This window comes from Rhincodon typus, chromosome 27 (genome assembly GCF_021869965.1).
Source record: "Rhincodon typus isolate 14 chromosome 27, sRhiTyp1.1, whole genome shotgun sequence".
NCBI classification, from domain to species: domain Eukaryota; kingdom Metazoa; phylum Chordata; class Chondrichthyes; order Orectolobiformes; family Rhincodontidae; genus Rhincodon; species Rhincodon typus.
This window is the reverse complement of record NC_063358.1, coordinates 16,766,433-16,784,426: the sequence shown is the minus strand read 5'-3', so window position 1 is coordinate 16,784,426 and position 17,994 is coordinate 16,766,433. Positions and strand designations below refer to the sequence as shown.

The 17,994-nt window shown below is 42.1% G+C and overlaps 1 protein-coding gene and 1 long non-coding RNA gene across 2 annotated transcripts in view; one reads left to right on the top strand and one right to left on the bottom strand.

The window, feature by feature from the left end:
* paqr7b (progestin and adipoQ receptor family member VII, b) overlaps positions 1–13,058 on the bottom strand; it is a 20,634-nt gene extending 7,576 nt beyond the window's left edge. Inside the window, exons 1-3 of the mRNA XM_048613248.1 lie at positions 12,939–13,058; positions 12,711–12,813; positions 12,243–12,353 (exon numbers count right to left, since the gene is read on the bottom strand). The gene's annotated coding sequence lies outside the window, so the exon portion shown is untranslated. The remainder of the gene's footprint in view (positions 1–12,242; positions 12,354–12,710; positions 12,814–12,938) is intronic.
* A 104-nt stretch (positions 13,059–13,162) lies between these two features.
* Positions 13,163–16,510, top strand: LOC125486296. Its single transcript, XR_007264979.1, has 2 exons — positions 13,163–13,446; positions 16,110–16,510. It is a non-coding gene; the product is annotated as an uncharacterized LOC125486296 (long non-coding RNA).
* The last annotated feature ends 1,484 nt before the right edge of the window (positions 16,511–17,994 follow it).

Genomic DNA, 17,994 nt, shown 5'->3' with positions numbered 1-17,994 from the left:
AGGCGCGAAACATCAGCCTTCCTGCTCCTCTGATGCTGCCTGGCCTGCTGTGTTCCTCCAGCTCCACACTGTTATCTTATAAATGCAGGATATCTGTTCATGACTATCAGCTGAGTGTAGGTTGCCTTCCACGTTTTCAAAAATCAAAGTGACCACACATCAAAAGTAATTCATTGGCTGTAAAGTGCTTTGGGATACCCAGCGGTGATGAAAGGCATGAATAACAATTCATTATTTTCCCAAAAGAAGAGGCAAGAAACAGAAATTACCTGGGACAAGATTAAAAAGTAGTACTGTGGAAAGTTCTGCACTCCTTTAGGTAACAAATCAATAAATGGTAAACAGGGTTGAACTCTTCAAAACAATTTTCACAGAATTCACAGAAGTGATCCATTTAGCATTTTAAAAAAATTCTTGGGCAAGGCTGTTACCTTCATTGAATTCCTGTTGAATTAGATAAATTCCTGAACAGTGAAGCAGCCATTGAGTAAGGAAAGATAAACATCTATGACGCAACACAGTTGAAATTGGTTCACCACAACAAAACTGAAACCCAACCACCCTCGTCACAAATCAGTCGCAATTATACTTTTGACCTTTTCAGCCTGGGGCACTTTTCTAAAGATTATAGAAGACTGAGGCTTCATCCGATAAAGCAGTGAGCAAGTTTGATAGGTAGCTATAGAGAAGACATGTCTATTTGAGGGAAAATCAAAGCTAGGGGTCGTTAATACAGGAAGTCATTAATAAATTCACTAAGAATTCTAAAGATACTTTAGAGTGGTTAGAATATGGAAATTGCTACCATTTGGAATGATTAGCATGATTATCATGAATGAATTTGGAAGGAAGTTAGACAATGGAGAAAAGAACAAGAGAACTATGTTGACAGTGTTCTAAGAAATGTATTGGAAGGAAGGGAACATAAACACCACAAACTCAGAGCTATACAGCTGGAAACAGGCCAGATATCCTAAATTAATCTAGTCCCATTTGTCAGCATTTGGCCCTTATCCCTCTAAACCCTTCCTATTCATGAACACATGCCTTTTAAATGTTGTAACTGTACTAGCCTCCACCACCTCCTCTGGCAGGTTATTCCATAAATGCAACACCCTCTGTGTGAAAAGTTGCCCCTTAGGTCCCTTTGATATCTTTCCTCTCTCACTTTAAACTTATGCCTTTTATTTTTGGGCTCATGTACCCTGGGAAAAAGACCTTGTCTATTTAACCTATCCATGGCCCTCATGATTTTATAAACCTCTATAAGGTCACCCCTCAGCTTCCAATGCTTCGGGGAAAATAGCCCCAGCCTATTCAGCCTGTCCATATAGATCAAACACTCCAAACCCAGCAACATCTTTGTAAATCCTTTCTGAACCCTTTCAAGTTTCACAGCATCTTTTCTACGGCAGGGAGACCAGAATTGAATACAGTATTCCAGAAGTGGCCTAACCAAGGTCTTGTACAGTCACGCATGACCCCCCAACTCCTATACTCAATGCACTGACCACTAAAGGCATGTGGACGAAACACCGCCTTCACTATCCTGCCTACCTGTGACTCCACCTCCACGGTCTTTCTTCGGCAGCATTCCCCAGGACCTTACCTTTAAGTGTATAAGTCCCGCCCTGATTTGCCTTTCCAAATTGTAACACCTCACATTTAGCTAAATTAAACTCTCATCTGCCACTCCTTGGCTCATTGGCCCATCTGATAAGGTCCCATTGTACTCTGAGGTAACCTTCTTCACTGTCCATTACACCACCAATTTTGGTGTCATCTGCAAACTTACTTAACTTTTCCTCCTACATTCACATCCAAATCATTCATGTAAATGACAAAAAGCAGTGGTCCAGCATTGACCAATTAAAAGCAAAGTACTGCAGATGGTAGAGAAACTCAGCAGGTCCAAGTATTGAGTCTAATATGACTCTTCATCAGAAAATTTCTCATTCTGAAGACTTGTATCATATTCCAAATGTTAACTCTTTCTCTGTCCACAGATGCTGCCAGAGTGCTGAGTTTCTCCAACACTTTATTCTTACGCCAGCATAGACTGATTGGCCTCTTTCTCTTTGCGATACATTCTATCCAACTAATTCCTCTTTGTTATCACTGGCACTTTGCTCCTTTGAATAGAGTCTACATGGTAAACGCAATGGTGCTCCCTTTCCCCACCTCACTTCAACTACAACATGGCCTCCATTGTTGAGTAATGAATGTTTCTAAACAGGAAACAGGATAGCTGATTCCAGAAACACGGAAAGCCTACCCTGCACCAACATCCAATGACAAACCTCAATGATTTCAGGCTGACATGGTACTGGCTCCAGTCCAAGTCACTCGTGGCCAAGTGGATTGTACCACCACCTGATTTGGATAGTAAGGGTTTAAGCGCCCACTTCAGAGACTGAAGCAGATAATCTAGACACTCCTGTGATGCACAATCTGAGAGTGTCTTTTGGTTGAGATGTTAAATCTGTTTGTCATCATTTCAAATGGATGAAAAGCATTATTTAAGGAAAAGCAAGGGAATTCTCCTCTGAGTTCTCATCAATATTTATTCCTCAACCAATATCTAAAAAGGTCATCTTTATGATGCCGTTTTTGAGAACAAATTTACTATAATGTTTCCTACATTCCACTGATGGCTAAATTTCAAAAGTACTTTAATTGGCTATAAAACACTGTGGGATGTCCTAAGATCATGAAAGACATGCAGTGGTGCAAGTCTTTTTCTGAACTTCGACCTGTTGATATTGTTGAAAGAACAAGGAGCTGAAGCTTTACAGTTTACTATTCAGCTCATCAAGACAAACAGGGGGTGGCACAGTGGCTCAGTGGTTAGCACTGCTACCTCACACCACCAGGGACCCAGGTTTGATTCCACCCTTAGGAGACTGTGTGGAGTTTGCAAGTTCTCCATGTCTACATGGGTTTCCTCCGGGTGCTCCGGTTTCCTCCTACAGTTCAAAGATGTGCAGGGTAGGTGGATTGGCCATACTAAATTGCCCATAGTGTCCAGGGATGTTTAGGTTAGGTGGGTTAGACATGGGAAATGCAGGGGTAGGGGAATGTGTCTGGGTGGGACGCTCTTCAGCCGGGCAGTGTGGACTTGTTGGGCTAAATGGCCTGTTTCCACACTGTAGGGACTCCATGAAACACAAGAATGCCAAATCACAAACAAGTTAGATAATGGGAGACGAGGGTGCCTATTGGATGGCAAGTGAACTCTCATTGGCTAAGGTGTTGCCAGAGGGAAAGCAATGAGGACCTATAGTTTGCCAAGCTCCTGGTTTAGCAAATATTAAATGCTAAATTAGAATTTGTAGCGTTCCATCCGACATGAGCATCACACAAAGTTTAATGAACCAAATAACTGAGTTTGGTATCATGTGGGAGGGTCATTTGGTATTATTTGGCACAGACAGGCGGTTCTGTGGATGCAAATGAGATGAACGGATGGTACGTTGCCTCCCGGGTGCCAGGGTCCGTGATATCTCGGAGTGTGTCTTCAAGATCCTTAAGGGGGAGGGTGAGCAACCAGCAGTCATGGTACACATCGGTACCAATGACATAGGTAGAAAAAGGACTGAGAATGTGAAAAACGAGTACAGGGAGTCAGGTTAGAAGCTGAAATCCAGGACAAACAGGGTAGTTATCTCTGGATTACTACCAGTGCCACGTGATAACGAGGTAAGAAATAGGGAGAGAGTGCAGCTAAACACGTGGCTATAGGGCTGGTGTAGGTGGGAGGGCTTCCATTATGTGGAGAATTGGAGCACATTCTGGAGAAGGTGGGACCTGTACAGTAAGGACGGGTTGCACCTGAACCGGAAGGGCACAAATATCCTGGGAGGGAGGTGTGCTCGAGCTATACGGGATGGTTTAAACGAGATTGGCAGGGGGTGGGGAACCGGATTTGTAATTCAGAGGATGAGGTATTCAGCCTTCCAACAGACACAACAGGGAGTGAGGTTGTTAATAAAGAAATGCGGTTGATGGAGCATAATTATGGACACAGATGGTTTGAGGTGTGTATGCTTCAACGCCAGAAGTATCAGAAATAAGGCGGATGAACTTGGAGCATGGGTCAGTACTTGGAACTACGATGTTGTGGCCATTACAGAAACTTGGGTAACTCAGGGACAGGAATGGTTGTTGGAAATTCCAGCATTTAGATGTTTTAAAAGAAATAGGGAGGGTGGAAAAAGAGGCAGGGGAGTGGCATTGCTACTCAGGGCTAGTAGCTAGCAGCTATTGAAAGGCAGTTCGAGAATGATATGTCTACAGAGTCAGTTTGGGTTGAGGTCCGGAACAAGAAAGGAGCAGTCACTTTGTTCGGGTTTTTTTTTAAAACAGACCCCCTAATAGTTGCAGAGAAGTGGAGGAGCGGATTGGGAGGCAGATACTGGAAAGGTGCAGAAGTCACAGGGTTGTAGTCATGGGTGACTTCAACTTTCCAAATATTGATTGGAAACATTTTGGTTATAATAGTTTAGATGGAGAGGATTTTGTCCAGCGCGTTCAGGAAGGATTCCTGACACAGTATGTAGATAGACAAACACGAGGAGAGGCCACTTTGGATTTGGTGCTTGGCAATGAACCGGGCCAAGTGTTAGACCTGTTGGTAGGAGAGCATTTTGGTGGGAGCGATCATAACTCTTAGTTTTACAATAGTCATGGAATAGGATAGGTACATACAGCAGGGTAAGGTTTATAATTGGGGGAAGAGTAATTACAATTCTGTTAGGCAAGAAATGGTAACATAAAATGGGAACAGATGCTGTCAGGGAAGAGCACTATTGAAATGTGGAGATTGTTTAAGGAATGCATGCTGCGTGTACTCGATAGGTTTGTCCCTAGCAGGCAGGGAAGATGCGGTCGAGTGAGGGAGCCTTGGTTCTCAAGAGAGATCGAACGATTGGTTAAGAGGAAGAAGGATGCTTATGTAAGGTTTAGGAAACAAGGAATGTAAAAGGCTCTAGAAGGATACAAGTTATCCAGGAAGGAGCTGAAGGAAGGGCTTAGGAGAACTATAAGGGGGCATGAGAAAAATTTGGCAGATAGAATCAAGGAAAACTCAAAGACTTTTTACACGTACGTGAGGAATAAGAGAATAACCAGAGAAAGGGTAGGGCTGATCAAGGATTGTAAAGGGAATTTGTGCACAGAGCCTAAAGAGATAGGAGAGGTCCTTAATGAATACTTTTCTTCGGTATTCACAACTGAGAGGGACCTAGTTGTAGAGGAGGACAGTGTGAAACAGGCTGATTGGTTAGAGGAGGTCAATGTTAGTAAGGAAGATGTACTAGGAATTTTGAGGAACTTGAAGACAGATAAGTCCCCCGGGCCTGATGGGATTTATCCAAGGATTCTATGGGAAGCGAGGGAAGAGATTGCAGGGCCTTTGGCGATGATCTTTTTGTCCTCACTGTCCACGGGTATAGTGCCGGAAGATTGGAGAGAGGCAAACGTCATTCCCTTGTTCAAAAAAGGGAATACGGATAACCCCGGAAATTACAGGCCAGTTAGTCTTAGTTCAGTGTTGGGCAAATTATTGGAAAGGGCTCTGAGAGATAGGATTTATGATCACTTGGAAAGGCACAGTTTGATTTGTGATAGTCAGCATGGATTTGTGAGGGGTAGATCATGCCTCACAAACCTTATTGAATTCTTTGAAGAGGTGCCAAACACATGGATGAAGGTAGAGCAGTGGATGTGGTAAACATGGATTTAAGTAAGGCGTTTGATAAGGTTCCCCATTGTAGGCTCATGCAGAAGGTAAGGAGGCATGGGATAGGGGGAAATGTGGCAGATTGGATTCAGAATTGGCTGACCCTTAGAAGAAAAAGGGTGGTAGTGGATGGAAAATATTCAACATGGTGCTCAGTTACGAGTGGTGTACCACAAGGATCTGTTCTGGGTCCTCTTCTATTTGTGATGGAGTGGAAGGGTGGATTAGTAAGTTCACGGATGATACGAAGGTGGGTCGCGTTGTGGACAGTGCGGAGGGCTGTTCTAGGTTACAAAGGGACATTGATAGGATGCAGAGCTGGGCTGAGAAGTGGCAGATGCAGTTTAACCCTGAAAAGTGTGAGGTGATTCATTTTGGAAGGACAAACTTGAAAGCAGAATACAGGGTTAAAGGAAAGATTCTTGGCAGTGTGGAGGAGCAGAGGGATCTTGGGGCTCATGTCCACAGTTCCCTGAAAGCTGCTACCCAGGTGGATAGAGTTGTTAAGAAGGCATATGGTGTGTTAGCTTTCATTAATAGAGGGATTGAGTTCAAGAGCAGTGAAGTTATGCTCCAGCTATACAAAAGCCTGGTTTGGCCACATCTAGCGTATTGTGTCCAGTTCATTACAGGTCGCCACATTACAGGAAAGATGCGGAAGCGTTGGAAAAAGTGCAGAGGAGATTTACCAGGATGTTGCCTGGAATGGAGGGAAGGTCTTAGGAGGAAAGGTTGAGAGAGCTAGGGCTCTTCTCTTTAGAACAATGAAGGATGAGAGGTGACTTGATAGAGGTGTACAAAATGATCAGTGGTATAGATAGAGTAGACAGCCAGAGACTTTTTCCTAGGGTTGAGGTAGCTGTTACGAGGGGGCATAGTTTTAAAGTGAGTGGAGGTAGATATAGGGGAGACGTCGGAGGTAGGTTCTTTACTCAGAGAGCGGTCGGGGCGTGGAATGCATTGCCGGAGATGGTAGGGGAGTCGGCCTCATTAAGGGCATTTAAGCGGCTATTAGATAGCCATATGGATGATAGTATAAGGTAGGGGTGGAGGTTAGATAGACCTTAGGATTAGGGTAAGAGTTCAGTACAACATCATGGGCCGAAGTGCCTGTACTGTGCTGTACTGTTCTATGTTCTCAGTGCAAGGACAGACACGAGCCATTTGTTGCTGGTGCAGAGAATGGCAGATTCCTGTACTTTTAATTATCTTCAGCAAACTGTGCCCTTAGTTAATTGACAGTAAGCCAATTTATTCCTCTCCATACAACAGTAGGCAAATGATCAAGTATATTATAATCTATATGGTGGCATGTCTTACTGGAGTCCATTATAATGTTTGTGTGGTCTCTGCAGGCAAATCAAAAACTTCTTCCCCCAAAAGTTACAATTCCCCCTAAAAATTAAGAGGAAATAATTGTGTGCATGCCACTTTCTCTTCAGGCCCTTCTCAACCCTTCTGCTAAAAACATTCTAATATTGAAGTTTGGTTTCACAATTCACCCAACACATTCATATCATGACCAATGTGAAATCCTACTCAGCAAACTCAGATGGGCCAATTGACTGCTCAGTCAGAATCTGTCTTCATCCAACTCCCAAGGGCAAAGGAGGGGAGGAAATGTTTTGTGGGGGGGGGAGATTGGGGCTGGTGCTGATTGAGCAAAGAGAATTGTAATCAGGCGCAGAACTGTCTTACTCCCCATCTCACTAGTATGATGTTGCACGGGAGCTCAGAGCACACAAACAGCCCAAATCAATAAGCAAACATCACACCTTGGTCTCTGACATGTACACCTTGCAGAATGCAATGTTCAAATCAACCATTTCCGTGAGGAATGGCATGAAAAAAGCACATGGGGGGAGATACACAAGTTAGAATAACTACACTACCAGAAGGATGTGGAAGCTTTGGAGAGGATACAGAAAAGGCTTACCAGAATGTGCCTGGTTTGGAGGGTATTAGCTATGAGGAGAGATTGGTCAAACTTGGTTTGTTTTCACTTGAATGTCACAGGCTGAGGTGCAACCTGATTACAAAGTTTCCAAAACGATGAGAGGTATGGAATAGAATAGGTAGTTGGAGTCTTTTTCCTACGGTAGAAATGTCAATATTAGGGGGCATACATTTAAGGTAAAAGGAGGAAAATTTAGAGGAGATGTAAGAGGCAAGTGTTTTTTCACACAGAGGGTGGTAGGTGTCTGAAGTATGCTGCCCAGAGGTGGTAGTGATAGTGGTGGATACAATAGCAACATTTAAGAGGCATCTTGACAGAGACAGTAATAGATAGGGAATAGGGAACATGGACCACATCAAGGCAAAGCTTTTAGTTTAGATAGGTGTCATGTGGCCAGCGCAGGCTTAGTGGCCAAAAGGTCTTGTCCTGTACTGTACTGTTCTTTATTCTTTTACAGTGGATGGGTCTGGTGTGAGGGGAGAAAGAAGACAGCAGAGAAGGACTAGGAGCTGTGCAAGGAAATTGCATTTCTTCAAATTTAGCCCAACATGTAATCACTGATAATTAATTAGCTGGTCAGAGCATGCAAGAAAGATTTTTCATGGTTTTGCACAAAATGACCTGGGCTATTAGCATATTTGCATTATTTTTCATTCGATTCAATCAATGCCAGGACACACTGACGCAAAAGAAGTGACCGGCAATTCAAAAGAGACCAGACTCAAAGGAAGAATTCATACCAGAGAACAATGAAAGGCAGGGGGGTGTCACAGGATTTATCAAGATAAATATTTAATCTTTGTCACCGAGGTCACAAAACAGTGGCTTACTGCATATGAATGCTTTGTCTTCAGGTGAACTTGTAAAAATGGTATTTTACTAAAAACTACACAATACATCATTCTTATGCATATTAAAATGAAACCCAAATCTCTCACTTAAGCCGTCAGTCTTTCTCCCAAACCCCCAGCCTCATTTCCAAGACTTGGGCCAGACACTTCAAGTCTTACCACTAGCCATCAGTTACTTTGCAAGGAATTACAGGTCGATAACCAATCCATTTGGCGATATAGTGAATGTAACTCCCATGGCCCATAGTCCTGGCATTTGAACTCTGTCAATTCTGGCCAAGGGATGGAGATGCTCCAATGAGCCACAAAAAGCACAGTGGCAGTGGCTCAGTGGTTAGCACTGCTGCCTCACAGTGCTGGGGCCAACATTCAATTCCACTCTTGGGCAACTGTCTGTATGGAGTTTGCACATTCTCCCCTGTGCTGTGCGGGTTTGCTCTGGGTGCTCTGGTTTCCTCCCACAGTCCTAAGATGTGGATGTCAGGTGGATTGGCCATACCAAATTGAACATAGTGTCCAGGTATATGCAGATTATGTGGATTTGCCATGGTAGGTGTGGGGTTACAGGGATAGAGCAGGGGGCTGAGTCTGGGTGGGATGCTCTTTGGAGGGTCAGCGTGGACCCAGTCAGCCGAATGGCATGCTTCCACACTGTAGGGATTCTAATCAAAAACCTTTTATACTGAACCTAAAATCTTGTTTTTAGAAGAAAACTAAATATCGCACAGATAGCAATTTGCATTTGTTGCATCTCTTGTGTATCCTTTGCGTGCCAATTCTCTCATCCTTATACAATTGCATAGCTCAGGAGGTAACCATTCAGCTCATCAAATTTTGGCTGGCAACTTTGCAAGAGTCAACTAGCTTGTTCCATTTCCCTGCTGTTTCCCCATATTCATACAATGTTTATTTTTCTCCTTCAAATAGCTATCCAATTTCCTTTTGAAGGAAATGACTGGATCTGTATTCATGAACTTGTTTAGTGCATCCCAAATCCTAGCCATTCAAAACGTTTTTCCTAACGTCACCTCTGGTTCTTTTCTTAACAACTATAACTCCTCCCATTAGTTGCCAACCTTTAGCTACTGGAAATAGCTTCTCATTATTTACCATTCCTTCAATTAGAGGCTGCGCCTTTAGTTCTTGAATTCCATCCTTAAAGCTCTCCATTCCTTCTAAAGGTGCTCTAAAATCATCATCTGACTTCCTGGCTCCATTCTCCTGAAATCTGGTCAATCTTTGGCAAAATATTTCCATTGCTCACATCAGTTTGGAGTTTTACTTTATTAATGTACTGATGTCCTTGTGGTCTGAGTTATCTGCTCCACCTAATCACTGCCATTTAATACATAATGTCTCTGCCCATCCCCACAGAATTTTTTTGTTTTGCAATATAAAGGAAATCATATGTTTAAAAACTACAAGACTAAAGAAGAACTGCATTTGTTCAACAAGTTTCATATGCTTTATTCAGTGTCAATAAAAATGGGAATAAAGTCACCTTTTCACGAGAAATACACTACTTGCGTCATCTACGCGAGTGTTAGGTCAAGAAAGATTCAGGAGGGACATAAAGTGAAGAGAGAGAGAGAGAAAGAAAGAAAGAGAGAGAGAGAGAGAGAAAGAAAGAGAGAGTGAGAATGAAGTCGAGGTATCTTACTGCTGGGGTTCATGGTCACATGCCTCATGCTACTCAAGATTCTCAGCAACTTGTGATACAACACAGACCATTGTGCAATGCAGTACTTTCTAACTTAAAAGGTGGTGGTTGTACAAATGTGGAAGCATAGAATCATTCACCATGCACTTTAGTTTTTTAAACTGCTAATTTTCATTGACTCTCAAACAAAATAACTGAAAACTATATGCCTAGGTTTGATCGTCTTTATTCTTTCATGGGACTGAGGCAACGGAGGCAAAGCCGGCACTCATCATCTTGTACTGAAGTGCCTGCAAAACTATTTCAGAAAACAATTAAGAGTCAATCCAAATTATTATGGATATAGAATCACACATCAGCCAGGCCAGGGAAAGAAATCTGCTATGATGGAATTTGAACCACTGTCCCCAAAACATCAGCCTGGGCCTTGGATTGCTAGTCCAATGATATTACTGTTATACTAATTAATCAAAAATACAAAAAAAACAAATCATTTTGGCAGGGACTCCTGGGTGATGGCTGGCATTTGGAGCTCTCAGATTCCACGACACCGGTTCACAAACCCCAGTCAAATGGTGAAAGTCCACAGCCCCAGTGTCATGAACCCGATCAGATGGGGAAAGTCCAAAGAGTGGGACAAAGTCCCTGATCTTTACACCATTCTGGTCATGTGCTGTATCACCATTTTGTACTACCTTCAGCACTTTTCCAATCCTCAAAAGAATAGATGAAAACAAGTCCAAGTGGCCCATGTAGACCACACAAGCGGACAGTTCCCACCAATCCTTAAGGTCAAGCAGCTTCCCCCACCTCCTTCAAAACAGGCTGTTTTTGCATTAGCCTTATTTTTCATGTACTTTAATAACAATTCCCGTAATCTATTTGCCCCTTCCTCAAAGAATTAACTCCTCCATGAAGCCAAAGATGAACTGAGATTGTACTCATCTGTAAATTAGTTTACTGGGACTTGGGGAGAACTCATAAATCTCTCATCTTGTCCAATATCCAACGTAGGATAGTGGCCAGAGTTATTGGATGGAAACAAAGGGAATCTTGGCCACTTCTTCTCTGCCTACTTGAAATGAGGTCAACTGTAGCGGTAGAGTCCAGTGGTTGTCAAATACAGAAGGCAAACACAAGAACCCTCCACCCCCACCCCCGTCAATGAGACGCAGCACAGTAGAGATAAGGGCCGTCGGTTTGTCTATCCCTCCACATAACTGTTATTCTCAGACTCAAAAGATCAAAGGTGGGGGAAATGAATTTAATAATTCAAAATGATGAGGGAAATAAATAAATAGACAATAAAAAGTGTTTCAACTGGTTGAAGGATCACTAATAGAAGGGGAAAATGAGGATTTAAGTTGAGATCTGGAATGTGCTACATGAACAGACAATGCAATAACTTACAACTAGAAAAATACTTGAAAAGGGAAAAAGTATTCATCACTATGGGGAGATAAAAAAAAGTCAAGCAGTCGATCTATTTAGTATTTCAAACAACCAGCATGGGGACTATGGGTCAAATGGCCTCCTTCTGTGCTGTAAAATTCAATGACTGAACACTAGAGGGAATGCAGCTTCCCTATTTTACCTATATTTCCAGTACTCAGAACAGCAGCTTTGGTAGCTTGGGTGTAGTTCAACTCTTGACAGGGGGTCTTGCGAAGTATAGTAAAGAATGTCACCACCCACATTGTTCACAAGACAGGCAGCAGAAAGACAGGGACCTGTAGTTCCACACTGTTTGAGTCATCCATCCACTTCTTAAAAGGGGAAAGGTACATCCAGATAAAGTTTAGACGATAAAGGGCCAATTTAACCCACTTCATCTTAACCAACCAGAAAAAAAATCATCGTTGTCCTCACCTTCAGAGCATCTCCCAATTGCTTATACTGCATAAATAATATACACGTCTATAAAATACATAAATGGTCTCAATTTCAAAATTCGCATCCTCTCAAGATCACACAGAACTGCTCATAGGAGCACCCTCTGGTGTGCTGTATGATTGATATAATTTCGACATTTACCTCGTTGCTGTTTGTGGGGGTTTACTGTACGTATTTCCTCTATTACGAATGACTTACGACCTTCGAGAAAAACAGAAGTACCTCATGGTCTGTAAAATGCTTTGCAGCCTCCTGAAGTCGTGAAAGAAAAATAAAAGATCTCTTATTTCTGCAAGTTTCATCAGATAAGCTCCCATCTCTAACCAGCCCACGCTGTCAACAAAATATTCCGAAAAGAAATGAAACACAAAACCACGATGTTTATCCCGGTTTTGCTCGCAGGTCCTGGAGATCAGTCGCTAACTCTGACTGGGAGTCTCCAGAACAATCCGGAAGAATTGCAGCTTGTGTCTCCCACTAACATGGTAGAGACGGCCACTTTTCTACGAAACTGACATTGCTGAAAAATTGTTTGACCAGCTCCCGACAGTCACTTAACATGTTATTTACCAGGCAGAAAAAAAAACTGCCATGGCCCCTGACACTTACCGGTTTATTGAAATCCTATCACTTTCCAGACGCAGAGTTTAGCTCAACATCACCTTCTCCGAAAGCTACTGCCGCCGCCGGTGTTTCCAAAAATACCTGCAATCTACCAAAGAAGACAACCATTTATTAATGTGTTAATGACATTAATGAAATTAAGCTGAAAGACATTCCACTGTTTTCGATCGCCGGCTCAACTTTTTAATACAGATTTTAAATTGAAGATGTTACATCTAACTGCTGAGTGCCATGGGTCGGCTTCAGGGAGTATCACGGCCTGGATGCTGCCGATCCGCTCGCTACTTCTCCGCTGTCAGATACACGGTATCTCCTCCCAGCAGATACACCGCGTTCCAAATCCCGGACACGCCCTGTCAATCCATCAACATCGATCTGTCAATCAACTGCAAGCCGCAGCCAATCAACTCCCCGCTCTTTGCGTCACACCGCCAATCAGCGAGACCTACGGGGGTTGGACGGGCGAGGCCCCGCCCAGACGTGGGTGTCGCTGAGGAACAAAACAAGAGGGAAAAAAAAGGGAAGGGCTATGGATTGAGAATGTCTTACATTCTGTGCAGGTTAATCATTTGCAAGGCTGCCGTATCCACTCCTTGACCGTAGTTAAGACGTCATTGTTGTATGGATGTACCCAGTTCGTTGCCTATTGCTCATGATGAAGGTAGCTGTCACTCAATCTCTTTAAATGCAGGGAACTACTGGGTCTGCTTGCTGTACTGAGGTAAGATAAACCACTGAAACCAAAACAGCAATTACTGTTCAAACTCAGCAGGTCTGGCAACATCTATGGATAAAAAGAAAGTTAACATTTTGGATTCAGTGAGCCTTCTTCAGAACTGCTGTCCACAGATACTGCCAAACCTGCTGACTTTCTCCAGCAATTTCAGTTTGTTTCAGATCTCCAGCATCTGTAGTGTTTGTTTCAGTTTTAAGGTAAACTGCTTCCCAGTCTAACTAGAAAAGTGTTTTGTAGTTGGCATGACATATTTCATGTTACCAACTACTTACAGGTTACATTAATGTGTTAGACATTGTCACAGAGACTTTGAGCAGGACTAGATGTTAGGTCTCACACCTTAAAGACCTTAAGTTGTTCTGCCACAAATCTAAGAGGCATTATCTTAGGAGATGGTGTTTATGGCATTTCTTGGTATTAACCCTTTCAGACCCATTTACAACAGAGGCCCAGGTTCAAGTCCCAACTGCTGCAGAGGTGTGTCACAGCATGTCCAAACAGGTTGATTAAAAATAATTCCAATAACAAGGAGCTTCATCCTTGCATTTCCAGCTTGTTACCTACATCTTATCTCATGACAAGATGGCCAGTTACCAGAAACTGACAGGAAAGAAATGCCAAGGTGACTACCCTAGTGTGAGCCACTGTATCTAGAAGGGGAATCATGCTGCAGTCTGTGATTATAACAAATGGGAATTCAAAAGTTAGAGGTACCATCAGCAACATCCTTGGGGTTACCATTGACTGGAAATTGAGCTGAATCTGCCATATAAATACTGTTCCTGCAAGAGCAAATCATACAACAAAGATTCTGCAGTGAGTTACACACCTCCTGAACACCCTCTCCCCAAATCTTATTTAATATTTACAATGTTCTGTGAGTGTAGCTCAATAACCCTCAAGAAGCTTGACACCATCCTGCACAAAGCAGCCCACTTGATTGGGACCAACATCCATTATGTTCAACATCCACTATGTTCAATACTCACTCCATATATTAGGAGTGCTCAGCGGCAATGGTGTGTGATTCCCTGTTGCAACTCACCAAGGTTCCTCAACAATATCTTTCAAACCTATGACTCCACCACATGGAAGAACAAGCACACTAGACACATAGGAACAGCGCTACCTACAAATTCCTCTCCAAGACACACCATTCTGACTTGGAACTGTACCACCATTCATTCACAGTTATGGAGTCAAAATCCTTGAACTCCCTCCCTAACGGTATTATGGGCATACATAGTCCACATGGATTTCAATGTTTCAAGAAGGTAGCACTTGTCCACCTTTTGCAGGGCAATTAGGTATGGGCAAGAAATGCTGGCATAGTGACTGGCACCAAAATCACATAAACAAATTATTCATTAAGAGATCATATGTTGACGAACTTTTGATCACCTGTCCTAATAGATCCTTATGTATTCCACTGTCAATTTTTGGTGATATTCAGTGATACAACTTGGGACCTTACACACCATATAAATGCAAGTTGTTTCAGTTGTAAACACAAATAAAAACTTCCACAATCCCTTACACAACGACTGAAGAATGATAGAGACAAAAAGAAAAAAAAAAATGGGTGGAAGTAGTGAAAAACCAAACCAGAAGGACAAACATGTTTCCTTTTTGTTCAGATGTTGCCAAACCTGATTTGTAGCACTTTTTTTTTGCTATTTATGCTTTAACATTAATCTGTTGTCCAATAGCATTCAATTTAGAAAAATAGAGCAGGGATAAGATCAAGTCAATAAATGTGGAAATCAGATGCAGAAATAAATCCTGCATTTCTGTTATGTTTATCTAATTTCTCAAGACATTCTAAAACCCTTCAGATCAAATTACAGAAAGAATTTGCATTTATAGAGTGATTTTCACAATTTCAGCCTACCGAAAATGGTTCACAGCCAATTGAATAGTTTCAAAGTGTCGTCATTATTATGATGTTGGAAATGAGGCAACGAAATTGCATATAACAAGATCCTATAAGGAGATAACACCAAATCACCTGTTTGAGTGTTATTTTTAGAATATTAATTGTTGAGAAATAATAATCAGCAAGAAGTCCTTTTCACTGATTGGTACCTGTTGGTGAACTCAGTGTGATGTGGTATCTGAATATTTATGGATTAACAATCTGTCCATCCTGGTTTTGTGGGGCAGTTCAAAGTGTTATTGCTGTTTATTATTGCTGATTTAATCACATTTAATAACACCTTGAAGAATATCTTAAGCTGTTTTTAAATTTTAAATTTTAATTCAATTTCTGGGATGCCAGTATCAAAGGATAGCGTGAAATACAAATGCAGCCTCACTAACCCAATTCTTTTCACCACACAAGGAACCCCTGTTGAATTTAGGAGTCAGATTTGGTAATACAAATTATGGGATATAATTCTGCAGTTTTAAGTGAAACAGTGCAAATAACAGAAACAACTTTTCAATATATTCTTGAAGAATTCTTAAGTGTCAGCTGTGGCTCAATTGACAGCAATCTTGTTTCTTTGTCTGAAGGTGGGGGTTTACTCAAAGAGCTTAATCACATAATTTAGGCTGACATTGTACTGCGGCAATGAAGGAGCACTGTTTTGTCAGTGATGTTGTATTTCAGACAATATTTTGAACCAAAGCTATATCTATCCTTTCAGGTGGATTTAAAAAGTCCAACAGTGCTACTTGGAAGAAAAGCAAGGGAGTTCAAGTAATATCCTTCCACTGATAGCACTAAAACGGTGCTTCTTCAGCAATACCTCCACCCTGCAACCTCCACCCCGAATAACAAAAGCAATAATTCAATGGGAGGACCATCACCTTCTAGCACTCACCATCCTGATTGGAAACAACCTTCAATTCCTTTATTGTCACTTGTGCAGAATTCTGAAATTCTTATGTAACTAACACCAAGATTGCAAAAGTTTAAGATGAACACTCACTACAACCTGAGAAAAAACTATGATGTGGAGGTGCCTGTGTTGGACTGGGGTGGACATATGAAGAAGGACTGAGGCTCCAGAAGCTTGTGTATTCAAATAAACCTGTTGGACTATAACCCAGTGTCGTGTGATTTCTAACCTTGAGGAAAACTAGGTTTGGATAAATGCCAGGCTTGCCAATAACACACATATTTTGAAGAAATTCATTAAAATTTCAAAAGCAATATTTGAGATATTGTAAGGAAATTGCCATCTTAAGAAACCTTGACTTTTCCTTTCTATCTCTTCCTCTCTATCAAAATCTCTTTCAACCTTTTTGAATCGCCTCATGAAAGATACCTGATCTTTCATAGGCTTTTTTAGCCATAAGACAACTTGTTCTTTTTTTTTGATTCTTGTCTATTTGTCCTTGCTAGATATTAGAACATAGAACATGGAATAGTACAGCACAGTACAGGTCCTTCGGCCATGATGTTGTGCCGAACTTTTACCCTAAACCTAAGGTCTATCTAAACTCCATCCCTACCTTATACTATCATCCATATGCCTATCGAAGAACGCTTAAATGCCCCCAATGAGGCCGACTCCACTACCCTCTCCGGCAATGCATTCCATGCCCCGACCACTCTCTGAGTAAAGAACCTACCTCCGACGTCTCCACTATATCTACCTCCACTCACTTTAAAACTATGTTCCCTCGTGATAGCTACCTCCATCCTAGGAAAAAGTCTCTGGCTGTCCAATCTATCTATATCTCTGATCATTTTGTACACCTCTATCAAGTCACCTCTCATCCTTCATGGTTCTAAAGAGAAAAGTCCTAGTTCTCTCAACCTTTCCTCGTAAGACCTTCCCTCCATTCCAGGCAACATCCTGGTAAATCTCCTCTGCACCTTTTCCAATGTTTCCACATCTTTCCTGTAATGAGGCGACCAGAACTGGACACAATACTCCAGATGTGGCCGAACCAGGCTTTTGTATAGCTGGAGCATAACTTCACTGCTCTTGAACTCAATCCTTCTATTAATGAAAGCTAACACACCATATGCCTTCTTAACAACTCTATCCACCTGGGTGGCAGCTTTCAGGGAACTGTGGACATGAACCTCAAGATCTCTCTGCTCCTCCACACTGCCAAGAATCTTTCCATTAACCCTGTATTCTGCTTTCAAATTTGTCCTTCCAAAATGAATCACCTCACACTTTTCAGGGTTAAACTCCATCTGCCACTTCTCAGCCCAGCGCTGCATCCTATCAATATCCCTTTCTAACCTAGAACAGCCCTCTGCACTATCCACAACTGGATCCACCTTCGTATCGTCTGTGAACTTACTAATCCCCCCTTCCACTCCTTCATCCAAATCATATACAAAAATCACAAATAGAAGAGAACCCAGAACAGATCCTTGTGGTACACCACTCGGAACTGAGCACCGTATTGAATATTTTCCATCCACTACCACCCTTTTTCTTCTAAGGGTCAGCCAATTCTGAATCCAATCTGCCACATTTCCCCCTATCCCAGGTCTCCTTACTTTCTGCATGAGCCTACAATGGGGAACCTTATCAAACGCCTTAATTAAAACCATGTATACCACAT